At 36.1% G+C, this 9539-nt stretch overlaps 1 pseudogene across 1 annotated transcript; it reads right to left on the reverse strand.

Moving 5' to 3' along the window:
• Nucleotides 1-2448: 2448 nt before the first annotated feature.
• On the reverse strand, nt 2449-9199 carry LOC143554205 (E3 ubiquitin-protein ligase SIS3-like; annotated as a pseudogene). The gene is made up of 10 exons (XR_013138958.1): nt 9008-9199; nt 8887-8925; nt 8644-8710; nt 7647-7720; nt 7425-7563; nt 7242-7334; nt 5346-5420; nt 5152-5265; nt 4214-4327; nt 2449-3415 (listed from the first exon to the last, which is right to left on the reverse strand). The product of XR_013138958.1 is annotated as an E3 ubiquitin-protein ligase SIS3-like (transcript).
• Between the last annotated feature and the right edge of the window lie 340 nt (nt 9200-9539).

Below are 9539 nucleotides of genomic sequence, written 5' to 3' on the forward strand. Positions count from 1 at the left end.
CAGAAATGAAGTTTAAAATTTATATATATTCACTAAGTTTCCTATAGTCTATAATAATAAGGATGTGACTTGGTGTTTCTATGATTGTATCAACAAAATACCAACCTTATATATATAAAGAAAACTGCAATGTATAAATTAAAAGCATTTGGTAAGAAAATGAATGGAAACTACTGTTTTTTCTACATCTATTTAATAAGTTTACACAAAGTAATCCGACTTTTAAACCTATCTGATATGGTCTAGTAAGATATTAAGGTAGGCGGTTTTGTTAAGTAAACTTTGCTTCTTTTTAAATTGCATTAATTACTTAACTAAAATCTAATTCTTTTTTTTTTTTTATCGAAATAGAAGGTAAACAAACGTTTGCTTCTTAGCTAAAAAGTAGCTAACCTTTTGCTTTGTGAATTGTGAGTAATGACTTAGACATGGTGTTATATTTTATTTTATAATTATGTATAATGAAGGTGAAAATATTCAAGCCATCCCCTCATATTCAAGAAAATGTTTTTTAAATTTTATTTTTAAAAAGTTTTAGAGTATTTGTCAAATTGGTACCATTTTAAATGTTAAGGGCTCCACATATTTTCTTTATAAACACCTAACTCTCTTTGCCCATAGTATCTATCTACCTGCAAGTGTGGTGAGCAAAAGCAAGATAAAAAATGTTGCAACGTGTGAATATGATGGTGATGATGGCATGGATGAAGTTCCAAAGCTCTCCATCTTCATGGCCTCTGAAAGTTTCTCAGCAAATTTGGGTGCGATTTGTCCTCATGCTTCTCAAGTATGAGATGGAAACAATTGATCCAACCTATGTTATTCCCTTTGAGTATTACAAGGTTCAATCCTTGATTTGATATGTTGTAAACTATAAATCAATCGTTCTCTCTATTTATATTTGCTTGCTTTAATTCGTTACTCCATATTTTGTATAAACTAATAATTTGTAACACACACACATATACATGTATGAGATCTGGTAAAAATAAAAATAATTAAACGTACAATAACTAGAGTAATTTTTATTACTTCACAGTTTTGAACTTTAGAAATATTTATTACGCTAATTCAAATTATTCTAACGTTAGCATAATGCATTCTAGTTTTTTTTTGTACGTATTATGTGTGTACCCGGTATATATATATATATATATATATATATATATATATATATATATATATATTATGTAGTCAGCAGGCAAGTATGTTGACCAATTAAGAATGTGTTGCAAAAGACGTTCATGGTGATTTGTTGTTCATGGTAAACTATTACTTGAACTTTTTTCAAGCTATTTGCTTTTCCCTAAACTTTAATTCATTTTCATGAAAACTTCTTGACAAATTTAATAAAAGGTAGCCTAAAGCGTGTTGTACAAATCAAAGAGCCATCATGTCCAAAATAAAAGGAAGCGTTTGAAAAGTTATATAAATTTATGTATACTTTATATGCATGCTTTGATATTATATTTTTATGATTTTTTTTCCTGTTTTTCTTTTAATGTGAGCTAAATATTTAAGAGTACTATAACTACCAAGAAAAACGTGTGTACCATAAAAAACCGTTTATTTCACCTATTTCATGCAATACAATAATTGAGTACGACAACAAAACCTTTGGCACCTTCTCCGGTTGAAAACTACCCCGTACCATACATATTTTAGAAATTATAACTGTTTTATACGCATAGAGACTGGTCCCCCTCTATGTTTTCGGCTAAGCTTCGATACTGACTACGTCATATCTTAACTATTGGTTTGATCTACGACCCAAATTGCTTTCTATACTTTTCATGAATTTCAAACTTGATAGAGCGCCTTCAAAAATTATTTTAAATAGAAAATCACGAGAACTGCATAAAGATTTGTACGTGACACCAGCCAATATACACTAGGAGATAGAAAGAAAGTGGTTGAACATAACCACCACATGTATTAAAGTTAAACACAACACATGCAAGTACTATGTTGTTCTATATATGGTTATCAGCGGACAGCGGCATTCTCAAATGGTTAAATAGTGCGAGAAAACTTTGTTTAGGGACAATATAGAGGAGACCACAGTCTGCCCCTTTAACATATTTGTTCAATGCCCTGTTGGCTGTATGTAATGTTAAGAATTAGCAAAATGGGCAACGAGTCAAAACATGTCACTTTTAGCAAAGGTTGGAACAAACTACATGACCCATTCACCTTTTAGCTTATTTCATGATTTTACCCGTTTGAGATGAAACATAACCATGAGTCCGTGATCAACTCATTCATAAATTAATGGGTTGAAATTGTAAGCTCGATTATATTTGTAAAAGTTCAGCGTAAACCCATTTTGGATTTTTGAAACCAAATTCTGCAGTCCAGTCATCACATTTGTAACCAGCAACATTACAAAACATGTCATAAACAAGATAATATGATATCATTCTGTTTTACCTATTTATTTTAGGTAACCCATTTTAACTCTTTAGAAATAAGACATACTGTGAGTTGGCCCCTTAATAAGTAGATAGGTTGAAGTTGTGATCTAAAACCACTTGAATATACCCATCGGACCAATGCATCCAAAATGCTTGTTAACGATCATATGTTATTAGTAGTTTGAAGATACTCCAAACTTAACCCAAAAACCATTCACGTTACATCATTGAACGAAATGATTTAACAACATTTAAATATAGGAGCACGACAAAACTCGAGCACATTCCAAAACCCATGAAACTCGAGCATATTCCAAGTCTTTTAAGCTCGACTTATCATATTTCAACCTATAAAAACAAAACAAGTAACACATCTACAACTTTAAGGCCGGGATGACTACCAAAAACGGTCATTGTACACGCTCTCCACTTGTGTGTTGACCATGACTCTCTGCCGGTTGACCTCCATGCTCTCCACTTGTATGTTGACCATGACTCTCTAATGGTTGACCTCCATGCTCTCCACTCGTATTTTGGCCATGACTCTCGGATGGTTGACCTCCATGCTCTCCACTCGTATTTTGGCCATGACTCTCGGATGGTTGACTTCCATGATCTACACTCGTGTGTTGACCATGGCTCTCGAATGGTTGACCTCCATTTTCAGCCATTTCCAAAGTCACATCTGAATCATTATTATTATTATTCGTAGAGTTTGAGTCAGGGTTGGAGTTGGAACTGGAATCAGAATTGGAATTAGAAGATGCAACATTTCCTGTGCGAAGTGGCATGAGAAAACTTTGCATTCTCGAGAGGTAGCTTTGACTTTGGGCAGGATGAGATGCTGATGAAAGGTTGGGATCGGGTGGGATATTAGGTAGATCGTTTAACTCAAGGCTAGGAAATACAGAACATCGACATCAAGGGCATTTTATGTTTAATCTAAGCCATTTATCGATGCAAGCCAAGTGGAAGTTATGAGCACATGGAAGGCCACGAACCTGAAATTTCATTTTAGAGTTGAAGGTGAATTTTAATACGGGTCAAGACATATTGGACCGGGTCAGGCCAGTTTATACACATTTTTGCCTTTCTATTTTCTCGAACTTTATTTTTATGTGTAAATGTGATTTAAAAAAACTATCTTGCCAGGGTTGTGCATGAAACCAAAATAAACGACTCACAACTGAAATAATCGAACCCAACCAAAACCAATGGCTTGGTTTTATGTTTACTCAAAAATCAAATTCTGGTTTGATTTCAGTTTGACATGTACCAAAAAGTAAACCGAATTTTATAATCCCATAAAAACCAAAAAACCCAACTTTTGTTATTAAAATTATGAATTTTATTTTTTCTTTTTGGATGTTAATGTGTAGCCCCAAAATCTAAGGCCCAAACGTGATTTAATCACTAATTAACATAAAAAAACTTTAGAAGCAATGTTTCAGGCCCAAAATTATTTTTTTGAGCCATTTTTTTCGGCCCAAGAATTTCCAACCCAAATGACAACCCTGACCGATCCTATCGTGCAAACCTAAAATGAATGGTTTTCAAAAACCCAAAAACCAAATTCTTGGGTTTTTGGTTCGGTTTGAACGAAACCAACCCAAATCGACCCATGCACACTCTTATTCAACCATTTGAGGTTTTAAAATTTTCAATAACTTTGTTTTTGACCCATTCGACCCGTTCCCATTTGGTTTAATTTTGCAAGTTATATCCATTTAGCTGGATATAACCCGTTTTGCCTTTTGTTTTCTTGATATTTATAAAAAAAATGTTGTCTTAAATGTTACCTCGTCACCAACATGAAACTCCTCCAAACAAATTGGACAATCACTACAGTCGCTTGGAACGGCTTTCAGTGAAAACAATGGAAGTTCATGAATTAATGCCTCCACTGCTTGCCTCTACATTCCAAAATTAGAAACTACTCATCAAGAGATATAGAGTTAATAAGATATGACAATTTTGACCCGTTTAAAGGTAAACGGATGGATTTGGATTATAATACTTTGCCTTACAGCTGAAATGGAAATTGGGTAAATAGGTCAGTGGTTGAAAGTTACCCAACACTATCGATGAAAACCTCCTAAACAAGCTCAAGTAGGCCCGCGAAGGCGCAAAGTTAAACAAACGCAAGCCCGAAGGCTTTTCAATAAACGAGCCCAAGCACGAGCTTCACTTAATGAGCCAGTTATATATATATATATACATACATATATAATTTTCGTTTCATATTTCGTGGTATTAAAGAACTATATATTAAAAACCATGTTGAATATAAAAAAGATATAAATGTATATAAAAAATTATCAATGTATATAAAAATTAATAAAAGAAGTAATTAATAATAAATGAGTAAAGCCGCGCCGAGCTCAAGCATGAATAACAACTCATGAGCTGAGCTCGAGCTTTAGAAATAAAGCTGGAAACTAGCCTAGCTCAAGCTTGAGCCCTAATAACTTTAAACGAGCCAGTGTCGAGCTTAAGCTGGCTCAAGCTCGCTCGGCTCGTTTACACTCCTAGCCAGGACCGACTGGTTAGGCCCATACCAAAAATTGCCCATTCGGACCTGAATGCATTCCACATGTCCATTTATTCACCTCTATTATAATAAATAAATAAATGAGACCCTTCAGAAGACAAAACAAATGCAAATTTTGTACATATACCTAGCTCGAACTTATAACTTATTTGCCAAATAACTGCAGGCAAAACAAGATGTTAATACCTGATTTTCAGATAAGTAAAGTCCCGGATGATGTGTCACTGCATCATGTTCCATGACTCTCATCTCTTCAGCAGCAAATACCCGATCTGGCAGACGGATCATGTCAACCAACACCTGCAACATCTTTAATCGTGTTAAATATATGGATAACACGTAGAAACAAAAATTAATAAATAAAACAAAGTAGAGGTTACCCGGTATTCTGAAACCCTGGACACAGTGATCCCCAATTGAGCCCGTTCCAGATGAACTTTCCTTCTTGTTAACCACTACATTAGAGGTACATCAATTTAAGAAATTGTAAAAACTTACATTTTAATCTTGGTTTTAAAAGGAGGTTGATATATAAAAACAACCAAAGGGATGAAGAATTTAGAAAGGTTTACTTGATAAAAAGACTGATATGTAAAAGAGATGAGAGTGTAAAGGACCCATGAGAGCTACTCGAGATTGACTCGCTAAAGACTCAAAACGAGACAAGCTTAAAAGATCTGGAGCCTAAAACAAGCTTGTTTAATAAACTGGCTTGATCTTCACTTATCGGGCTCTAGCTGGCTCGCAAGACTAAACTAGCCTATTATTTATATAACTTTTATTTAACATATTAAATATATATTTATATAATAACAAGTACTGTATATAAACCTATGATGAAAAAAGCTAAATAGTATAATGTTAAGAAGTATATTTTTATATATGCATAACAATTATAAATGTATATAAATTAATTAATTAATTAATAATAAATGAGCCGAGCCTTAACCAAGCTCGAGCTTGAAAAACTACTCATGAGCGAGCTTGAGCTTTAGAAATAGAACGCGAAACAAACAGAGCTCAATGTCACGGACCAAATATTTGAAGATCGAGATGCTTAATTTGTGTTGTAACGCTTGGGTTTGTTGGCTCGTCCCGGACTTCATCGGGCACGGCCTCAGCGGGAAAGAAGGCGTACATGCCTAGTCGTACTTGCACGACGAACGCATCGCTGGTTGCGAGCTGTTGCCGCTCGCCTGATGAGTCCAAGGCAGGACGAAACCAGCAAGCCCTGATCATGAGCGGACCGATTGGCTGGCCTTCGGGCGCCACACGAAGTCAAAGGGATAGCTCCGTGACAAGTGGTATCAGAGCAGGTCGAACCTCGGATACGTTGGAACGTGCACACTCAACCAAAAAGAGCTTAAAAATGTCGAGGATGAGTTATGCAATGGTGGTGGGAGAAGATCGAATGGTCTTTGTAAACCGCGAGTATGAGATCGTGAGCTCCGCCCTAGTCTAGTGAAGTGAAGGCCACCGTGCTCGTGTTAAAAGTTTTACGGTGTGGCAGAGCCGTAATCTGGGTTGAAGTCTGCTAACTTGGCGAATGTCGGCGTCATATAATCCGGCGACACAATTAACCGACACGGCTAACTCACATTTTGGCTGAACTATCGGGCGTCCCATTTATCATAGTGGATCATTCTCAAAACGCATGGCTTCGGCTTGTGAGCTGGTATGGGACAGCGAACTTGCCCTTCAGACATGCATGGCATAGGGGAAGACCAACGTCTAAGTCTTGCACATCGGTATGGGACGACAAGTGCATGCACGAGGACGTGCATCGTTATGGTAGTGGGAGAGTGTCACGGACCAAATATTTGAAGATCGAGATGCTTAATTTGTGTTGTAACGCTTGGGTTTGTTGGCTCGTCCCGGACTTCATCGGGCACGGCCTCAGCGGGAAAGAAGGCGTACATGCCTAGTCGTACTTGCACGACGAACGCATCGCTGGTTGCGAGCTGTTGCCGCTCGCCTGATGAGTCCAAGGCAGGACGAAACCATCAAGCCCTGATCATGAGCGGACCGATTGGCTGGCCTTTGGGCGCCACACGGAGTCAAAGGGATAGCTCCGTGACATCAAGCTCTCGTAAGTTACACGAGCCGATCGCGGGCTCGACTCAGCTCGTTTACAACCCTTTTGGTTGTAAATAAGTTATTTGATTGTTCTCGGCTTTTGGGGCCTAAATGCATCAGAGCACCTCACATTTTTTAAGCCAAGATTTCAATGAAAGCAACATAAACAAAAAGTATGAGATGATACTACAATATCCCACCTTATTTACTAAATATATGGCAAGGCATATGAGTCCACCATAGCTGAATATCAGCCATACAAGAAATCCCCACTTCTGATTCTTTTCAGGCAACTGCAGCAACTTAAACACAATCATTAAACATCAATTAACAACAAAACAGTTCTATTAATTAATCACAAGTAACCAAACTAGCACACATACACAAGTGTGTGCACTGGTGAACCATATTGATCCTGTAATACTCCATGCCCATAAAAACGGGTAGAGAACGACATAAAGAATTGATAGAACCACCAATCTCCCAAGAAAATAAGCATCTCTTTGCTGCCGACCATAATCCCTATCACGTGTTTGAATAAAATACAATGTAATTAGTTTTTAATTATGAGATGATGGTATCTGATTAAGGCAATGAGAACGTACAATCCCAATTTATCTGCAAGACCACTGTCTACAAACATCAAGATCCGGAAAACAAAGACAACAGCATAATCAATCTAATAAAAGAACATGCAAAAATCAAGATCTAGAAATGCAGTAAAACAAGTGAACATATGTAGGATTTAACATAATAATTAGGCTTGCAAACAAACTGAATTTTTAGGGAACAGTGGGAAGCTCGTTTATTTAATAAACGAACGAATATGAAAAAAAGTTTTTTTTCATTTAGCTAAACGAACAAACATTAACACATGTCTTGTTCGTTAATTTATGTTCAGTTTATGTTCATCTATGTTTGTTTAACTTCATTTATTTATATATCCATTCAAATTTTTTAGGGCCATTACAACTTAGTCTAGTTTTATGATATTAAAACATCACTGGTTACAGTCTAGGCTAGTTTTATTAGCTTTTCCTGTCCAGTAGATTAATTTTCATGTTTACTAATCTCGTGAAAATAACATTAAAAGTGGCGGAAGGTTAATCAGGCATCGTGTGGTGGCGTTGATAGCCGAAAGACAAGGGTACATGCACCAATCAGTCGGTGTCCAGCTGATTGAGTGCTATGTGCCTTATGTCCAAGGCTTGATGCAAAACTACTATTGAGCCGGGGGTCTCACCGGAAGCAGCATCTCTATCCCTATGAGGTAGAGGTAAGGCTACCCTCCTCAGACCCTACCATAGATGATGATGATGATGACTTTTAATCGATATTCACATAGTTATGCAGCTTATGCTTGTATATGTACAGTTACATTCGTTTGTTTATGTTCCTTTGTGTTTGTTTACGTACGTGAACACTTTGCTTATACTACTAACGAACGAACACGAACAACTAAACAGTGTTCGTGTTCGATCGTTTGTTTGTTTAAAGTGAAACAAACGAACACGAACATGCCTTATATATGCTCATTCAGTTCGTTTACATGCCTACGAATAAGAATAACAAAAACAATATCAAGTATAGTAGTATACTGACCACTATCCACATATGCAATGGGAATTTACAAACATTGTAACGCTTCCAGCTCAAAAGAACCATAACTCTGTATTTACAATCTCAAAGAAAACAAAATAATAATAACAATAATAAACTCTTTGAAAATTTTAAACAATAATCAATAACTTTAACCTACATCACTACAGTAATTGAATCAATTTTGTAAATTACTGCTTCAAAACAATAATAATGGAAAACCTAATATGGAATTGAAAAGGATACATACTAAAGGCAAGCATTGAAAGGAAAAATCCATCGTACCTGAAACAGATTGAAAAAAGAAATCAAACATATTGTTGATATCGTGTAATTAGATTTAGATGAGATGAAGAAACAAGCCTACTACTTGAAGTGTACGCCTCTGATCGCCATGGATTGGAGGATGATAATAATAATAATTAATAACCTAGAGTGAAGAAGAAGTGAATAATCGATCGAAAATACTCATCAGTGAAGAAGAAGAATTGAATCTGAGATTAAAATGGAGCGTGAAAACAGATAATAGTCGCGACTGAAATTCCCAAGAGGTGAGATGAGGTGATGGTGATCAAAGCTTAGTAAGTGAGAGTATGCGGTTTTGTCCTTTTGGGTTACGTTTAAATGCAATACTTGTATTATGTTTTTGTTGGAAGCATCGCAAAGTAGTACTCGCGGATTGCCCAAAGCTCGAATGTAAAAATACCGGTTCAAAAAAAATCTTGAATCTAAACGTGTGGCTCGGATTGATTTCTAAACAAGCCGAGCTCGACCAAGATTTGACTCGCTTTGTGGCTCGGTCTTCATTCGGCTCGTTGTCTCGTTTAGATTAAACCCTAAATTTTAATACACACATGTCATACGAAATAAGAAATAATTTAAAAAAGTACATGTATTAT

The sequence above is a fragment of the Bidens hawaiensis genome, unplaced genomic scaffold, assembly GCF_021521415.1.
Source record: "Bidens hawaiensis isolate Kalapana, Puna unplaced genomic scaffold, B.hawaiensis_p1.1 tig00017565_1, whole genome shotgun sequence".
NCBI lineage: Eukaryota > Viridiplantae > Streptophyta > Magnoliopsida > Asterales > Asteraceae > Bidens > Bidens hawaiensis.